The sequence below is a fragment of the Melitaea cinxia genome, chromosome 20 (genome assembly GCF_905220565.1).
Source record: "Melitaea cinxia chromosome 20, ilMelCinx1.1, whole genome shotgun sequence".
NCBI lineage: Eukaryota > Metazoa > Arthropoda > Insecta > Lepidoptera > Nymphalidae > Melitaea > Melitaea cinxia.
The window spans coordinates 7,683,111-7,700,628 of NC_059413.1; the positions used below are offsets into that span (position 1 = coordinate 7,683,111).

General features: G+C 30.3%; 1 protein-coding gene across 1 annotated transcript in view; it reads right to left on the bottom strand.

The window, feature by feature from the left end:
- Positions 1–17,518, bottom strand: part of LOC123663386 (bicaudal D-related protein homolog) — a 121,915-nt gene that overhangs the window by 70,000 nt on the left and 34,397 nt on the right. The window lies entirely within an intron of this gene.

The following is a 17,518-nucleotide window of genomic DNA, read 5'->3' on the forward strand; positions in this document are numbered from 1 at the left end:
CCTGGAACTCGAGAATTACAATTGATAACTTGAAAATGTAAGTTGCATCTCGATGAACGGTTTCGAAGTGGAGTTATTTTTCTATAAATTATTGTAGAAAATCGTAACGGAGTTATTTTGAACATACACATAAGAAATGTACGAAAAATACATAGCTTCTAAATTATTACATACTTTCACCCTGCTGTTTCATCCGTGTAATTTTCGGATACGTATAAATTTAAGTTAAAGTAGACTTTGTTATTATAAATCTAAGTATCAAATTTCATTACAATCACTCCAGCAGTTTTAACATGAAACAGTGAACATCACCCCATCCTCACAAATTTACGCATTTATGACATTAGTATGATAGACTGACTGACTGACTTTCCGCAATTTATTTAGCATTCCATTTTCTTAATGCTGAGGTAGGGAATAAATACCTAATATTTTAACAACGTCATCCTTATGTCATTGCGAAACATTGTTGTATTACAAAAACAACGTAACATGTCGTTGCACTGACTTATGAATAACTGTGATGAAACTGATTATGGTTATCAGAATTGATGATAAAGCTACGTTTGTCATTATCGGTTGATTGGCTAGATAAACGTTTTATAATGAAATAGCTAGTTAATATTATTTGACTGTCTTTTTTTTGGTATCGCAGGGAACCCATTCACGGGTGATATCCAGAATGTCCGGGTAGGCATTCCTAGACCGCTTGTCGGCTTCAGCACTTGGGGGTGCAATATCAACCAAAACCCCTGCGGAGTTCAGCCGCTTTAATTGGAGGGTCCTGGATCTGCAGGCAACAAGATCCCTCCAGCGACAGGCTGGTCTCGGCGAAAAGGCCAGACTTCTTCTCCATGGGGACTGTCCGGCTCAACTCTGAACAATCCCGACCGCCCAAGCAGGACCGGGTTCCCATCCCGGCCCGACACGGACACAGGGGCGTTACTGGAGGCGCATTAAGTAGCGCCTTCTACGCACCACCGTTCGTCGCCTGCGGAGGGAGGCCTCGTCGGCGGCCTCCTCTCTCATTCGCTCGTCATTCTCCTTCTGGGACATTACTGTCTCGCAGAAGGAGACCATCGCCTTCCAGTACTGGTCGTCGCCGAGCATCGCGGTATGTTTTTACCATTCTTTATTTATATTATGAAGTCTGCGTGGAATTTAAAATATTGTTCAGTTCTCAGAGTTATAAAATAAATAAATTTCTAAAACACAAGTAGGCTAAGTTATTCCTTACTACATCAGCTATCCGTTAGTGAAAATGCCAACAAAATTGGTCCAGTCGTTTCAGAGATTGGCCGGAACAAACATACAAAAAGACAAACAAAAATTTTCAACATCAAATTCACGGAATTATTAGAATAACTTAAACATACTGTTGTTGCAATTGAATTAAATAAGGCCTCAGCTGGAGTTTCCGGCTTTAAATTAATTCTTTTTATCACTTCCGAACCAAATCTCCTTAAATTAAGTTTTGGTACGCGAGGGGACTTTTTGTAGGTTTTTTGCACATCACCACTATCCTCTTTATTTATTGAAAATATATTTTTAACATTCCTGACATCGCGTTCCATATGAAGACAAGTTGCTCCTTGCATAAATAAGTTGTCAATTTTATGTAAGTAAATTTTAAGTATAATATTATTTTAGGGAAATTATTCACTTTTTAATTTAGTAAATCAATTTGTAAGAATTTATATTATCAAACTACCGTAAAATAAATATTTTTTTTTAATTTAAATATTTTTGACGACAAAAATATTGTAAAAAACAAGTTCAATATTTAGAAAAGACATTTCTAGAAAAGAAAGTTCTAGAGGAATCGTTATCTCTATTTATTATTCAGTGGAGTTTTATTTACACAAGGATATCATAATCTATTAATAAGCGGAATAAAGAAATACGGAAAAAAACAGATTTAAAATAACAATTTATATTCAACAGCCTTGATAAAGAACAATCGTAAGAATATTTATTGTAAAACAAACTTCAGAACATTTATTTTATTTAGAGAGATATTCGTGTTTTTGTTTTTTAAATATTAATAGTCCTAATATATTTGAAAAGATTAAAATGTATGGAATAAATTTAGATAATTATTATTAATTTATAGATTTACTACTCATGCCTTTTTTGCCCAGAGAATCCGAATGTCAATTCAACGGTGATATGCTACACTTTCATTCTTAGTCCATTCCACGCGGTCAATACGAGTATGACACAACAATAATTAGTAAATTAATTAGGTTTTACATTGTTAATATGCATAAAGTAATACAAATATATGGATACATACGAGTATATATCTGTATTACTTTATATGTTGATAAAGACATATGATGTTGGAACCTTATGTAAATATATATATATACGCTATTTTTCATATAAGGACGTATATATATATTGAAAGAGACATTAACGTGTTTGTTGCCCGTATCAAGAAAGAAGGAGTTAATAGAAACTTAGAAAAGGGGACACAGTTTCGATATTTTTATATTGTGATAACAAAAACTATTCTAGAAGACATACGTGTATCAAGAGACCTAAATGTAGATTAAAGATATTATTAGATACTAGCTGTGCCCGCGACTTTATCCGCGTGGAATTTAACAAAAGTTATTTTTCAGTTCGCAGAGTTACAAAATAAACAATTTTTTAAAATAAAAGTAGCCTAAGTTATTCCTTATTATATCAGCTATCTGCCAGAGAGATCTATAGATCAGAGATTAACCGGAACAGACAGACAGACCGACCGATAGCCTCAAATTGTAATTTTTTTTATTTTGGTATAAGTACCGTGTATACATCCATATGCGTTTAGTAAAAAGCAGTTATTTTAATATTACAAACAAACACTCCAATTTTATTTATTTGTATTGATTTGTATTAAGTATGCGCAACGGTACTTACATAAAATCAATTTTCATAGAATTTATTCCAAACCGAAGACCATGAAGATACAAAGGTAAAAAATAAAATATTTATTATCCTTTTCACATTCGGACCAAGTCCGGTTGTGTAGGTGTTAACTGAGTCATGATGACATCATCTCGACTCACAAAGGCTTTCGAGGAGTGTCTAGTCATATGAAATATCCATAAACAGTAAGCTGTGTTTGAGATCACTGACACTAGGTCATGTTGTTTATATTGTTAAAATTTAAATTTGGAGGATACGCCTCAGAATTTGTCTTCAGACCAATATTAAAGCGTAAAATTTATACTGTTACTTTTTGGCTACGTACGTATGTATACCTGCTTTCTTTTGGTGGTTGTAGCTCCTGCGATTCCTACCCTGAGTATAGGTGTGATATATATATATATATATATATATATATATATATATATATATATATATATATATATATATATTTGTTTATATGTTTTATTTATATTTCTCGCAAAAAATGTACAAGACAAGCATTAAGTTGCTTATCTTAGCAAAATACAATCGTGTGTGTTTAAAAAAAGTTTGTGTGTGCAATTCACAAACGGCAGAAGTGAAACTTCTAAAAAAGTCGTAGGAAGGTAGGCTGTTGCGGTTTGTTCTATCGACGTCATCGTCGATGTGATGTGATCATTCACAGTCTCGTGTAAAAGATCGTAAGCGCCATGCAAAACGCATCGCTTACTCGTTTTGAGCAATAATGTATTATATATCTCATTCTCTCCTACACATTTGTGTTTATTTTTTATCATGACGTATTTTCGTTACACCGAGTTTCAAATCACAACCATTCTAAAGAAGTTTTACTTTAAAAAAAATCTATATAATTAAAAGACGATACAGAGCTAAAAATAATACGAGTAAGTAACAAACGCTTTACAAACAACGGTTCCTATTACACTTTGAACTCTGTGTCGGGGGGCGAAAATACACGATGTAATTATAAACGCCCAGACCATGACAATCATCTGTATGGACTATACAAACGTTTCTCATGTGCATCGACCCGTGACCTCTAGTGCACCAGGCAGTTGCTGCGACTACTGCACTAACGAGTCGTTAACTGTCAGGTGAAATTTTAATGCATAATGCACAAATTTATTTGCAGAAGTAAAAGGTATTTCACTTTTTGATTTAAATTCAGCAATGCCACGATCTTGACAGAATTTAGATGTTATTGACTAGAGATTATATATAGTTCGATCGAGATACAACATTAAAAAAAAAAAACATAATTCAAGCTATTAATTAAGTTTCGTAAGATAAGTGAAACTCAATATATTATCCCTGTATTTATCTCTTTTTCATCCCCTTATAGATTATTAGATATGTTAGAGCACTTAGTAATTTAGTATAGCCCGCTGTTAGTATTTGAGCGTTCACAAAATAAACAATTATTTATTAATGTATAAATCATGATTTACTATAAGACGCAAGAAATGGTCGTTGATTAAAAGTAAAATAAACTACAAACAAAATTATTTCGTTACCGTTCTGCACTTAACTCTGAATTCTATCCGAAATAAATAATAAAAAAGTTAATCAAAAATCGCTTACGACAAAATGAACAATTACTCTTCCGGCTGTCTCCTACGAATCCGGTAAAAGTTCGAAAACCCTCTGTAATCCGTTATAAAGATTTGTCATATCCTCAATCACAACAACAAAAAACCGACAATGAACCGAATTTTTTAAATGCAGGATATTTCAAAGCCGGAAGCTATTAAACACGTGCTAACAAGAGCATCTATTTTTACTCGAGACCTCTTCATGATTTTACAGTTAAGATAATGAGTTGCAAGCACATCCGATGTCTATTTAAGAGGATTTAATGGCGTACTTTTCACCCTGCCCTAAATTGAATAATAGGTGACATTTTCAAAGGTAGGTATTTATTTCAATTGTTAGAAGTGTTATAATGTAAGTGTTGTGTATGGCAGTACTATTTATACTTTTTTTTCAAGACTACTAATTTTATAAATCTGAAGATAAATTATTTGGTCACGATAACCCAAACATCTTTATTATTATATCATTTTTATGGACTAACCAAAAGAAATACGTCAATTGGTTAGTTTTTTACATTACTCCATGGTAATTTATTTGTTGCTATTTTTGTTTCGCCTCTAAAAACAATTACTGCAGTAGTTATTAATGTTATAACAGATGCCATTCATCTGTCAGCTGACACAAGGTGTGTTACTGACATTTTACTATCACATCTGCCATTTTTTAGGCGAATTAGAACTTGAATTGTTAAGCTAACTGCACTCGATAATAAAATTTTATAACGTTTACATGTGCGATTAACAGTATTTATTAAGTGCCTTTATCTTTCTTGGTAGTCAACAGTCAATTACTGACATAGTTTTGGCCCGTAACGTCTCATTTTTTTTGTGGCTTTTACAATTTTATTTTGACTTTTTTTAAATATACCTCTTGCATCAATGCATCAGGCATTACATAATTGATGTTTTTATAATACAAAATATCATGTGATTAAATCGGCATTTACTAATTGATCAAATACGAAATAGTTTATCCCTGTATATTATATTTATTTATTATATTTTTTGTCCAGGGTGGTTGACTATGGGCAAAACACCTGAGTTTACGTCATTTTTTGGCGCGAACTTGTGGAGGCCTATGTCCAACTGTGGACTGTGATAGACTGAAGTGATGATGATGATGATACTTAATATATGGATCGTTGGATCGATTCCTACCTTCGTCATAGAAGTCAGGCAGTAACCGTCAAGGGCTACTGTTCGTCTTTTGTGCCCGTTACATCTGGGGTACCACAGGGTTCGCACTTGGGTCCGTTGTTATTTAACTTATATATTAATGATATAATATGTAATATTAAGACATCTAATGTCCTTCTTTATGCGGATGACATGAAAATTTTTTCAATTATAAAATCCCAAAAGGACTGTTTACTCTTGCAACAAGATTTGGACAATATTTGTCTGTATTGTGACTCAAATAGTCTTAAATTAAATGTAAAGAAATGTCATGTTATTACCTTTACTAGGAAACGACAACCAATAATTTTTAAATATCAATTAAATAATGAATTTGTAGAAAGGGTTTCCGTTGTCAAGGATCTGGGTGTATACATTGATTCACGGCTATCTTTCGAGTTTCACATAGAGTATATAGTTAATAAGGCCTACCGAATGTTAGGTTTCATTCTGAGAGTATCTCGAGAATTCATGTTTGTCTCGACTTACATACTCTTGTATAGATCATTTGTGCTACCTATACTTGAATATGCTTCAGTGGTTTGGAATCCCCAATATAAAAAATACATTAATAAGATCGAAAAAATAAACAAAAAATTTTTGAAACATCTGGATCGCAGGAGTAAATTTCTTTTAAAAGCTGACTTGACTTCTCATCCTATTCAACCATTGTATGTTCGCCGATTAGAAAGGGATCAGTGCTTTTTATATAAAATTATTAATAATTATATTGATTCTCCCTTTTTATTACGTAGCATTGATATAAAATGTCCACGTATTAGTGCTCGATCAAAGGAATCGTACCATATACCTAAGACCAAAACCAAGTATGGTGGCAACACATTCATTCCACGTGCAACTTCATCATATAATAAACATTTTAAAACAATTGACCAGTTCTGGTGCTCACTTAATTTTTATAAGAGTAGGGTTAGAGAATTGACTTGCAACAAATCTTGGTGATGTCTGGCCTTTAATTATTAATTTTTAATTTTTTGATTTTTTAATTTTTGATTTTTTAATTTTTAATTCTTTGTATAGTTGTTTCGCAATGTTTCTTCCTTTGCCTGTAGTTGTAGCCTTAATTTAGTTTTTAAATGCTAATGTTGATTTTTAATTTATTTAACAAATGTATTCTTGCTTTTAGTTTTGGCGAAAGCTGATCGTGTTAAACTTATTTGTGGACACAGTTTTGGTTTATGTATTATGTTTGTAACTTTAATTGTATGTGTTTATTTTTGACTGTTTGTGTTCCTTAACAATAAAATAAAATAAAAAAATATTTCATATAAATGTATTATTGATCATAAGATGCAGTTTGACATTTTATATTACATTGGCTGATAAATACGTCATTATGATGTAGTAGATATTGTTTCTTCAAAGTGCCTTCAGTTATATAACTGTTTCGCTTCAGCAGTGCACAGAATATGTTTACTAGGAAATCGAATAAGACGCGAAGTTCTCTGAATATCACACATATAAGGTTTCATGACGTTTAACATTGACAAGCGAGACGAGCTCGCCTCTCACTTCAAAATATAAAGAAATATTACAATAAGTATATAATTTTAAAGTATTTGGTTCACTTTTATATATTTAAGAAATAACAGATAAAAGCAATCTCATAAGGAATGAATTTCATATAATCATAATAAGGAAACAATTTGACTCTTTTCCAGATATCTCTGTCTAAGAGATTAAACAATAAAGCATATATACACATCCACAAATATTTTTGAAAAAAAAATATCCAAAGATTTTCATCTACAAGAATCAATACCAAGAACCGACTGAAACCTTAAAATATATACGCGTTGCATGTGATATGTGATTTTTTTTTTTACATATATTTATCATAAAATAATCTATATCTATCATTAATTATCTAACATCTAAACAATTTAAAAAAAATAAACTTAACTAAACTTACAATCTTAAACTTAAAAATCCATGCCTTTTGCGAACTTGGCTAGTAATTCATTTTTTAATTTATTTTTTAGGGTCTACTTACTTATTTTTTATCACAATTTAATTTTGAAAGCCATTCTATGTTATTATATAATTTAGGTACCAAATATTGATTCGTTCTTTTGCCATAATAATTATTTACAGATATTTCAACGAATTTGCGTTCTTTTGGTATAATAACGGTTCCTTTGGTATTATAACGGTTGTTCATAAGTACTTTATGCTTGTCATTATTATAATGTTCTAGAACCAACAAATATGGACCTTAAAAGATTACTCCTAATAAAAATATGTTAACACAATCTACGTCATTAGCGTAAAGTGAAATGAGTTTACATTTGTGTAATTTTTACCTGACAGTCTCTTTTGTGACGTGTACAACATATACGACATATAAACAAACGTGTTTTTTTTTCTTAAAAATATTGGAATAAAGTACTCTTATCATTTCTTAGGTTTAGAAGATACATTTAAGTTTGTATATTGGAACATTCGTAGGTAAGATTTACAAATTCAAGAATATACGCTTATATCTAAGCAATTTTATGACGTATCTAATTATACAAATAGACTGATGTTAAATTACAAAAGTTGTAACATTTTCAGGTTTTCATATTTGTATAGACATTGACAACTTGAATAGACTTATACAATATCCCAAAGTATTGACGTTAAAATTAGTACCTGACATCAAATGGCTACTACCGCTCATGAATTCCACCGTTAGATAACTTAGAGGAATTTGAAACAGATTTCACACGCAACAAGAAATGTTTTGAATGTTTTCATAATATGAGTATAGACTTTGGATAGATCACGTATGATCACATACAACTTCGTCACACGAATATCACACAGAACTATCTGACGTCCTTCATTCTTAAGGACCACTTGAGATAGCATTGCAATTTTATCGTCCGACATATCGTTAAAATTGTGTCGTTTTTGATTAAGAATTTTTTAGCTTTGTTATTTTAAATACCTATGCGAATAAAAATTTCACACAGAAAACCGTAAGTTTTTCTGAAAATGTAAATAATAATTTAATATAAGAAAAGAAAAATAGAATATGTTTGATATGATAGACTTACATAGTTGATAGTTGCTCAGTTTATTGTTACAGTTCATCAAGGAGTCTTTATTGTACACTGTCCCTTCTGTTGCTATTTATTTATATTGCCACAATTTCGACATCACGATTGTATTTAATCAGTGTAATGTATTTTTTATTATTATTTTTTTTAATAATAGACATGCATTTTTTCATATCCAGAAGTTTTATAGCGGTCTACTTTTCATTTTTCTTTTCTTCCTATCTTTCTTTATTTTTAACCGACTTCCAAAAAAGGAGGAGGTTCTCAATTCGACTGTATTTTTTTTTATGTATGTTACATCAGAACTTTTGACCGGGTAGACCGATTTCGACAAATTTTGTTTTAATCGAAAGGTGGTGTGTGCCAATTGGTCCCATTTAAATTTATTTGAGATCTAACAACTACTTTTCGAGTTATATCTAATAATGCGTTTTTACTTGACGCTTTTTTCGTCGACCTACGTTGTATTATACCGCATAACTTTCTACTGTATGTACCGATTTTGATAATTCTTTTTTTGTTGGAAAGGGGATATCTCTAGTTTGGTACCGTGATAAGGAAACCAGGATCTGATGATAGGATCCTAGAGAAATCGAGGGAAACTCTCGAAAACCCGTAATAACTTTTTACTGGGTGTACCGATTTTAATAATTTTTAATTTAATCGAAAGCTGATGTTTATCATGTGGTCACATTTAAATTTTATCGAGATCTGATAACTACTTTTTGAGTAATCTTTGATAACGCGTAGTTGCTTGACTATTTTTTCCTCGATCTACGTTGTATTACTTGTCGATGTAATTGAAGTCGGTTTTTTTTTTCGTTTGCGAGCAAACACAATTATTTCTTCTTAGTTCTACATATAAAACTTCTTTATACTGGGATTATTACTTTAGTTATATAACAATTACATTAGCCTCTAAATAACCAGATGAAAACGGACCTTTCGTTTGAAGGAGAAGGGCAACAATCTCAATCGATCAGCAGCATACAGACTAAAAGATCAAAAATCACAGTAGGTGTTTACTTTTTCGTCACAAGCACGTACGTTGTCTCACAATACTGTCAGTCATGGTCATGTAGCGGAAGAATTGTACAATTCGATATCAAAGCTTTAATTTTTTTTGCTTTTTTTTTATTTGAGCTGTCCAGCTTATGACAATCAATCAATAAGTCCAATGCCATCTTTATTGGTTCACGTATTTTGAAATTAATTTTCACAGATATCAAAATTCTTGAAGGGTGAACAATCCTTATCGCTGTAATCACCGCTTTCGAAACTAAGTCCATATTTTTTTAAATGTTCATGCCGAAATAGGACTCTCTTGAACAGGCAACACTAATGACAATTATCATTTCAAAGTAAATCTTTACGAGTCTATCGTCAAATGTTACGACTTGTTAACGATAATAATTAATTAAACATTTTGTTTTACGATCCAGGAACGTCTTTCAACAAGGACGAACCCAATAATTGTATGTAAATATATACGTATGTATGTACTGGGAATACTAATTAAATTTGGTTATATGTAATGTCCGAATAGATCGATAACGTAGTCTATCATTAACCTTGGTTTGTCAGACTATATTAGATGCAGGTCTCGATTTTGATGTATTATTTTTGCGTTGATTTTGTTTGCGTTCATTTATAACTTTTATCAGATTTGTTTTGTTTACTTCGAAAGTTGATCTTTTAAAAGCGCTTGATTTTGAAAATGCTGCTAATAATGGTCCAGCCGTTTTAAATATTAATAAACGTATATGAGAAATTATTATACTTTTTCGAAAGATCATTTTTTTCTTCTTTCAAAAAAGTATAATAGTTTCTCATATAAGTTTATATTTTTATTTGATGTTACAAAAATACTGTTAAATTTTTATATTAATACTTAGGTTGTGATCTAAATCTATGGATTTACACATAACTTTCATCCCATGACTTTAATCAAACAGAACTCGTCCTTCTTACCAAAAAGTTTGCAAATATAACAGCTCAACAAATACTCAAATCCTTGAGATTTCTATCTTTCTCTTTGCAAAAGAATATATTACATTTGAAAAAGCAACGCGACACCCATCAACAAGGTACTGAAGACCGCAACTGCGTCCACTATAACGTTACCAGTAATCAGATACATTTCTCAAATGAATTTGGCATAACAATGTTATATTACAAATAAATAGATTTGTGTGTATGTTACCAAATAAACGTTTTTTTATATACATTTCCGTGATATTCAGAAGTAACATGTGGGATTGTTCAACTGTCATCAAAAATCACACTTATATGTGTGAACTCCGTTACAAAGATAAAATTACTTTTATTCTTGCCATGACAAATACAATAAAAAGTGTAGTAAATCCCTTTTTTTAACAATTGTTCTTTGTATTGTTATTCCTACGAACCTACAAGCCTTAACCGTCAGCTCATAGACCGCAGACCACCACTCTTCTATTTTAACTCTTAAGACATACTGTGAGCCTATTTACTTTTAAAATTTACTCTAGTAATAGATATATATATTGTGTTAAGTATATACATACTATATTTATTATTTTCGATATCGAAAACAGATATTAGGTATCGTAAAACACATTAAAAACGTATTTTCATTAAATAATTTTGCAACATTGAAAGTGTAATAACGAACAGTTAAATACGAGTACCAATATATTAGTTTTCGCCGTAACAGCGGATACGGTTAAATATAACAAATAAAAATATTCATGTTACATTTGAGTGTGATGTGAAGCACTTTCTAATTAACGCTAATAATATACGGGCGCTGTCAAAATAATGTTAATTTTTATGCAATAGTTACATATTTTTTAATAGTTTTATTTTGACGCTGCGACTTCAAGGCGATCAATTTCAAATGACGATTCTATACGTTTGACAATCGCTATCGCTTACGATCGTATATCATCATCATCATCATCATCATGAATTGAAATGAAATATTAGTACAAAGATTAGAGTTCTGAGACAAGTGCATATAAATAAATATATTTCTAACATATCCAATGCAATTTATTCCTAGGAAGTTCCATTGTCCTGAGCAAATATCTGGACATCGTACTTTGACTTAGTATATCCATTTAGAACTTAAATAAATCCAGTAACGTGTAGATGTGTATAGTGTATATATTAATCGTGTGAAAAAGTCATTAAAATTGCTTAAATGTCTGTTTCTTTCACGAGCATTGCACATATAATAAAATAAAATCGTAGAAACTCCTTTTTAGAAGTCAGATGTAAAATTGAAAATCAGGTTTTATTACGTTACCTCTAGTGTTTCCAACTAAGATATTTGTGTTAAAAAATCCTACAAAAAACGAAATTTCGTAAATAATCCGCCAAATATTCTTCTTTCGTAAACCGGAAATAGCAACTTTAGTTTTACACGTTATATTTTGTTTGTAAGCATACATATAACAAAAACACTTGTATTAGCAAATAAAGCAATAAAAACCTCGTAATTGTATGAGTACATCGTGCATAATTCTTTTGTGATTATTGCGAGTTACGAGGAAATTGTTATTTACTGACTTTGTAGGACACACTTTACTGATAAATTAAAAAAGTTATCAGAAGTATTAAAAATCATATATACATATATCTTTTAACGTAAGGCCTGAAAAAGATTAGTTTTTAGCGATAAAGCAGCCTATTATACGTATTTCTAATTGATGTTGTTCATATTTATTTTTCTTAGTCACAGTGTGTTTTTAGTATACAGTAGTCTTATATTATTATAAATGATAATAATTGTGTTTGCTCGCAAACGAAAAAAAACCGACTTCAATTACATCGACGAGTAGTACAACGTAGATCGACGAAAAAATAGTCAAGTAACTGCGCGTTATCAAAGATTACTCAAAAAGTAGTTATCAGAACTCAATAAAATTTATATGTGACCACATGACAAACATCAGCTTTCGATTAAATTAAAAATTATCAAAATCGGTACACCCAGTAAAAAGTTATTGCGGATTTTCAAGAAGTTCCCCCGATTTCTCTGGGATCCCATCATTAGATCCTGGTTTCCTTATCATGGTACTAAAGTAGGGATATCTTATCAAAATCGGTACATCTAGTAGAAAGTTATGTGGTATAATACAACGTAGGTCGACGAAAAAAGCGTCAAGTAAAAACGCATTTTTAGATATAGCTCGAAAAGTAGTTGTTAGATCTCAAATAAATTTAAATGGGACCAATTGGCACACACCACCTTTCGATTAAAAGAAAATTTGTCGAAATCGCTCCACCCAGTCAAAAGTTCTGATGTAACATGCATAAAAAAAAAAATACAATCGAATTGAGAACCTCCTCCTTTTTTGGAAGTCGGTTAAAAAATAACCTCTATCTTTTGTATATACCTAATGTTTTTTTCTGAAAAGTGAAAGATGTTACAACGTGCAGTCCAGTATTTTGTATTCGTATCACGGTATCACCGATGGTAACGTACTCAACGGATATTAGGTCGTTTCTAGTACGATCTAAACGCCACTCAAAGATATTACACATTACACATTTATCTAACAAAAAATTTCGTACAGAATTTATGTGATACCATTTCAATCGAAGACGTTTCTATCAGGTATCAGATATCACGTAAATGTGACGGAATCATGAAAACTACTAATATTTATTTTATTTATTTCCATAGATATTATACATAGTAACAAATTAATTATTATACCAAATTCGTGAAGTCAAAAGTGGAAAGGTATCCTTCGTTAATTTTGAAATTGAAATTTTCCTATTTACAGTACCAATGCCTTAGCTCCTAAGCCTTTGTACCTTTGCACAGGGAGACTTGTAGGGTATCACGATACACATCAGAGAACTCAAAATAAACCAACTTTTTATAACTGTAGCGCGTATACAGGTATTATAGCAGTATATTTATTAGTTTTATAATTTAAAAAAAAAAAAAAAAAACATTAGTTTTTATTATTTATTTCTTTAAAGTCAAATGAGGTTTTTAACTGAAAATTAACACGAAAAGAAATCTTATCGCTGTTATTTCTTCAATAGTTTTTCCACATCATGATGCCATAAAGCAGATTAGCCAATCACAGTATTGGCTCATTTACCTCATTGTAATACTAGCAATCAATCACATTGCGACACAACACATACAATTAACATCGATCTTTGTATCTATCATGATATAGTATATTTTTATAAGATTGTCAAAGATTGGTAATAAAGACTATTTTACAGTAATCTCTAGATAACTTAAGAATAGCTAATTGTAAGAGGTTTTCTCACGACCCCCTTGTTCTTAGTTAAACGCCAGTTAGGGTATTAAGCAAGCGATTTAATACTTTTGTACATAGATTAGAAATATCTCAATTAACTTTAATATACAATACAAATACAAGAATCTTTTCCAAAAACAAAACACTACAACTTAAAAATATGCAAAAAAAAGTACATAAGGCGCTCTTATCGCTGTAGAGCCTTCTATACCAGACGTCCTTTAGAAAAAGGACAAAAAAAAGAATGTAGCGTAATTTTCAAATATCCAAAGAATCAAAAAAAAAATGGTTTTAATTAATATTAGATAAATGCATAAAAGCTTTATTGTTGGTACGCTAATACACGCTAAACTTTGATTTTATCAGTCGATTTTTTTTTCAATGCATTTGACTACCCTAATATTTTGACTACATTTAACTGAACTAAAGAACATAAGTTGTTCTTTTTGGCTTAAATATAGTAAAGCAAAAAAAATTCTGCGTAAGGTTGTATATGTTTAATAAACTTCTATTAATATTCAATTGAAATGGAAACTGTACAAGCGTGAAACAGTAAACTGTAATCGTTAATCGTTTATGAAAACCTGGTATTAATATTATATTTCTAATTGCACATTTCCTTCCAAAACTAGTTTCAATTCATACTATGTACTAACACTAGAAGTTGATATTTAGTTTTTATTTTTTTTAATTGTTTGTATCGCCTTTTTAGTGGCTTTTTAGAAATCACGTCAGTATAGTTATTCCTTTGTCTTTGTAATTAAAAAAGAAAAAAAAAAAACTTTTTTAGGTCATTAGTTACAATGTTTAATTACGTCGTTAACGGAATATAATGCGTTTTGCGTTATTTAACTGTAACTACCTAGTTAGCGGAATTTAGAACATTTCCTCTAGAGGGATGTGTTACTATAAAAATCTTTATATAAAGTAATGATAATAATATTTTATATAATAAGTTTAACAGATTCTTACATTAAAAAAACGTGATTTGTGAAAGGGTTAATTTAAAATTGAAATCCCTTTAAATTGTTTTTGTGATGCTGTATGATAACGATATCATAATGGTGATGTCAAAAGTTTGAATCTGCAGAGATACTACTAACGAAAATAATTTGTTTTAAATCAGAAGAAATAAAATTCTTATACTTACTTAGAACAGTACTGTGTAGGTACGTTAAATTTATATATAAACATATTTTTTTAAATGAATAATTTAAATAAAATAATTTAAATTTATTTTGTTTTTTATAGTGTACGTACGTGTTTAAATGCTATTATTATTAATGTTTCGTAATGAGGTATTATATGTCTATGTCGATGTACAGCCATAACTTTTTTTAACAGAAAACTCATTGTATACAAAAAGAGATTAATATAACGGGACAGTTTTTTTTCTTGTTTTTACATTTCGGAACAACCTAGTGCACAGCTAATTTATTGATAACACTCAAAGTTAAATATTTCCCACGTTTAATAATTTAAGCGTTTTACATACCAACATTGTCTAGACAATGTGTGTGCTTATTGTACCGTGAATTCGTGTTTTATTGTTAACAATGAACGATCGCACATTGTGATGTGATTTACCGTTATATTAAACTATTAGAGGTACTTGTTCATATCAATGTTAGATTATATTTGCGATAAAAATGATGTTCGAGTTCTATTAAGTGACTGTGACGAACTTACACTCTATTTTTATAAATTTACATGCAAAATGATATGAACTACTAAGGCTTGTTTTATCAAAAAAATATTTTCGTAGTTATGTTTTTATCGTCACCATGTTACCTATATTAATACGCATTATGTTTAAACTCGCAGAAAAGGAAATAATTCGCAAATTTTCTAAAAATGTTTGTTTCTCAATTCTCAAATTGAGCCGACTTAGTCTCTAAGGCTGTATGGCTGTAATAAAGAATAAAAAAATAAAAAAAATCTCACATTTGCTGAATATTTTTCTTTCTTTATTTTAATGATATTTAACGTTTTACTTTGAAGTAAAACTATTGATTATTATAGATTTTAGCTATTATATTTTTACTGAATATTTTGTACATTGAAGACAAAGACAATCAAGATCACAGACAACCAAATCGCATTGAAAAATAGCTCCTTAAAAAATTAAAAGAATTCTCTACTTTTGTAATTTTAAATAAGAATTTTTAACAACTCATATCCACAAGCTATACCTATTTATGACTGTTTTTTTTCTTTCGCATAGTTAATCCGGTTTAGTATGGTAGTAACAGGGTCACTAGCTAAGTCACCTATAAATAATCTTAGAGATAATAAGTGGATAGTATTTTTAGTAAACCAACCATTAAATCCCGTTAGTTCAAGTGAGGTGTTTCTATATTAATTTTTTCGTAAACTTAAATAAGAAGTTGATTTAAGAACATTGTTATAGTACCTAGTATGTACTTTACATTAGTCATAGAAATAATATACAAATAAACTACGCATATAATAAAATGCTTGCAGCGAAAAAATGCCATTATTCCTAATTGCTGTCCTGCTACGAACTCAGTTTCTACCCACCGGTTGACATTCGGAAAGGAAGAAACTTCCCGAAGCTTCTGATCCAAATCCATAACTTTATAAAAAAAGTATTTTTTTCATTTGTGTTTCTTAAGCCGTAGCCTCAAACTTTAGTTAATTATTTTTAACTATATAATATATTAGCAAAAAATCTCAAAAAAGTATGCTTTTAGCAGTTTCCACGAATATTGACTTCTATGACTTCTATAAATCGAACAACTAATGCAATAACATTAGAAATAGTACTTTTTTATGATTCTAAATCATAAAAAAAATCTACAGGTAAATATATAATATAAATTTATGACGCATTGTCTTTAAATCCTTGAAATCATCGATTATCACCGGCACCGCTCACACCGCCTGCGATTAATTTAATACCAGTGCAAGGTTTAGTAATCGACTAGTTGCAACTGTGTTGCAATCTATTGCTCATTTTCGTTCACCCGTTATATTATTACTTGTAATAATGTATTTTGTATTCAATTTACTTTAAAATGTGCAGATTAAGCAAAAATAATGTACTTTATTAATATAGAAGATATATTTAATTTTTTATTTGTTTCTAATGGATGAACTCCGAACTGTTGAATTGATTTTAAAAATTCTGTCATCAATTGAATGCTAATGCGACTCTATAGTTACTAGTTTGCTGGGCGAAAATTGAGTAGACAAAATAGTGTACCTACTTGTAAAAAAGGCTAGTCGAATATAAAACGATGTAAAGTTCATTTAGTTTGATTTAAAGGAGAATGCCCACCGCAGTATGGACTTTAGTGTCGCTTTGAAAAATTTTGTGCCATGATGATATTTACAACATTTTGTAGGTTCCTTAGTGTACATTTAATTAAAAAAAACGCTGTTTCTCTAGCTCGACGGGTAAAATGAAAAAAAAAATGTTACAACAAAAGTGGTTTTCTACCCTTCTTCATTCATTTTGTATTTTTATTTA